The sequence below is a fragment of the Anolis sagrei genome, chromosome 11 (assembly GCF_037176765.1).
Source record: "Anolis sagrei isolate rAnoSag1 chromosome 11, rAnoSag1.mat, whole genome shotgun sequence".
Lineage (NCBI taxonomy): Eukaryota > Metazoa > Chordata > Lepidosauria > Squamata > Dactyloidae > Anolis > Anolis sagrei.
The window spans coordinates 14,977,295-14,980,880 of NC_090031.1; positions in this window are offsets into that span (position 1 = coordinate 14,977,295).

Genomic DNA, 3,586 nt, shown 5'->3' on the forward strand with positions numbered 1-3,586 from the left:
TGTTTTGTGGCTGCTTGGTTTTGATTTACATCCAAAGGGACAAATGAATTGCTATTTGTATTGTATTTTAAGACATGTTTCCCTCTATTCTGAGTGCATTTACACCAGGCTTGGGCAAGTTTGCCCAGGCCTGATTTACACCATAGAGTTAATGCCCAGAGCAGTTTAAATGGCATCAACCCAAGTCAGTAAACAAAGGAATCCATTCCGGGTTTTATTCCAGGCCGTAAGTGAACTCTCCAAGGTCCTGGCCAGGAGGTTCAGTACATTGGGGAGCTCAGGGTTTCCGCAAAACCCGGACTGGATTTCCAATCATTTCCAGATTACCTTTCCTTGTTGAGTGGAATTTTGATTTCGGATGCAATGTCCTCACTATAATTCCTTCCCAATAGCGGCATCATCCCCTTCCATTTTATACAGTACATATTTTATATGGTTTGCAATTGGGCTTGGAGAATTCTGCTTCCAACCTGCAGGTGGTGCCAAAGAGCCAAGTTTTGAGACAAAAAGGAAGCATTTTTCTCCAAAAGAGAGATGCTGGGAAGTGTAGTCCAACGTAATTGCATGAGCTGCAGAGGACCATTCCCAACCAGAAGTAAGGGGACGTTGGGAGCTGTAGTCCAAAACTTCTGGAGCAGATCACGGAGATGAAGAATGCTATTCCTAAGCAGGAATGACAGGATGCTGGACTTTGCAGTCCAATATTCCTGGTGCAGCACACTGGATTGGAGAAAAGATTGATGAACTGGATGATGTGTGTTGTAGTCCCAATCTTCCAGGAACAACACATTGGGTTTGTGAGGATTATGAGCGGGGTGATGGGTGTTGCAGTCCCAAACTTTCAGGACAACACATTGGGTTTGTGAGAATGCTGATGAATGGGGTGATGGGTGTTGTAGTCCAATTTTCCAGGAGCAACACATTGGGTATGAGGCAATGCCGATGATCAGGGGTGATGGGTATTGTAATCCAATATTCCAGAAGCAGCACACTAGTTTTGAGAGAATGCTGACAGATGGGGTGATGGGTGTTTGTGGCCCAATGTTCCAGGAGCAACACATTGGTTTTGAGAGAGTACTGATGAATGGGATGATGGGTGTTGTAGTCCAATCTTCCAGGAGCAACACACTGGGTTTGAGAGAATGCTGACGAAAAGGGGGTAATGGGTGTTGTAGTTCAATCTTCCAGGAGAAAAACGCTGGGTGGAAAGAATGCTGATGAATGGGGGTGATGGGTGTTGTAATCCAATGTTACAGTAGCAATATGTTAGGTCAGAGGGAAGGCTGGTGATGGGTTTTGTAGTCCAAGAAATTTACGAAAGGGGCTCACTGTCTATAATTGGGCAGCGAAGAAAGAAAAATGCAAAGACAGGAACAAATCACACTTTTTTGCATTGTGTTTCTGCACACAAACACAGATTTAAGTGTCTGCGCTGATATTATTCTTATGTGCACCTTGCTTACTTCCTGGAACCAAAACGTCTTTTCCTGTTTTCCCTTTCTACACCCAATTCTTACCAAACCCAGTTGTGCAAACAGGGCTGGCGCTTCCTCCCTCCCCGCCTTGCAAAGAGATAACCGTTTAGAAGAGAGATATAAGAGATAACCCTTGGGTTACATGTCTAGTAGCATAGAAAGGCATCGAAAGGTGCTTTGAAATGGACTGGAGGGCCCTTTTGAGGGTTCAGTGGTATCATCTCCCTCTCAATCCTATCATATCTATGGCCGTTTATCTATGACTGGATGGCCATTCGTTGGGAGGGATTGGGCGGTGCCTTCCTTTATCTCACACACACACACACATACACACATATATCTACCTTATCCATGGCTGGATGGCCCTCTGTCGGGAGGGATTGGATGGTGCCTTCCTTTATGGCAGAAGGGGCTTGGACTAGATGGCCTTTAGGGGTCCCCTCCAAAAGTTCTATGGTATATCTATCATCCCTTCTCTCAATGGTATTGTATCTGTGGCTATGTATCTATGGCTAGATGGATCTCTGTTGGAAGGGATTGGATGGTGCCTTCCTTTTTGACAGAAGGGGCTTGGACTGCATGACCTTTAGGGGTCCCTTTCTACTCTAAGGTTTTATGGTATATCTATAATCTCTTTTCTCAATGGTACTGTTTCTGTGGCTATGCATCTATGACTGAGTGGCCCTCTGTCAGAAGGGATCAGACTGTGCCTTTATGGCAGAAGGGGCTTGGCTATGTATCTATGGCTAGATGGACCTCTGTTGGTGCCTTTCTTTTTCTTATATATACACACACCCATATTTATATATTTACCTACCTTATCTATGAGTGAGTGTCCCTTTGTCGGGAGGGATCGGATGGTGCCTTCCTTTATGGCAGAAGGGGCTTGGACTAGATGGCCTTCAGGGTTCCCTTCCAACTCTAGGGTTCTATGACATATCTATAATCTCTTCTCTCACAATTATATTGTATTTGAAGCTATGGATATGTATCTATGTATTTAAAGCTATGGCTTTGTGGCTATGTATCTACGACTGAGTGGCCCTCTGTCAGGAGGGATCAGACTGTGCTTTTGTGGCAGAAGGGGCGTGGCCTTCAGTGGTCCCTTCCAACTCTAGGGTTCTATGACATATCTATAATCTCTTATCTCTTGGTGATATTGTATTTGAGGCTTTGTATCTAGGGCTAGATAGACCTCTGTTGGGAGGGATTGGATGGCAGAAGGAGATTGAACTAGATGGCCTTTATGGGTTCCTTCCAACACAAGGGTTCTATGACATATCTGTAATCTCTTCTCTCACAGTGATGCTGTATTTGAGGTTATATATTTATGGATAGATGGACCTCTGTTGGGAAGAATCGGATGGTGCCTGAGTCCCTCTGGGGAGAGAGGGCGAGTTACAAATAAAATATTATTATGTTATTATTCCTTTATGGCAGAAGAGGCTTGGACTAGATGGCCTTTAGGCGTTCCTTCCAACTCTAGGGTCCCTCACTCTCAGTCCTGCCTCTCTATGGCTGGGTGGCCCTCTGTCGGGAGGGATCAGATGGTGCCTGAGCCCCTCTAAGAAGAGAGGGCGGGTTACAAATATTATATTATTGTTCCTCTATGGCAGAAGGGGTTTGGACTAGATAGCCTTTAGGGGTCCCTTCCAACTCAAGGGTTCTATGACATATCTATAATTTCTTATCTCACAATGACACTGTATTTGAGGCTATGTATCTATGGATAGATGGACCTCTGTTGGGAAGGATCTGATGATGCCTGAGTCCCTCTGGCGGGCCAGGGTGGGTTACAAATAAAATATTATATTATTGTTCCTTTGTGGCAGAAGGGCTTGGACTGGATGACCTTTAAGGGTCCCTTCCAACTCTAGGGTCCCCTCATTCTCAGTCCTGCCTCTCTATGGCTGGGTGGCCCTCTGTCAGGAGGGATCAGATAGTGCCTGAGCCCCTCTGAGAAGAGAGGACGGGCTACAAATATTATATTATTGTTCCTCTATGGCAGAAGGGGCTTGGACTAGATGGCTTTTAGGATCCCTTCCAACTCTAGGATCCCCTCACTCTCAGTCCTGCCTCTCTACGGCTGGGTGGCCCTCTGTTGGGAGGGA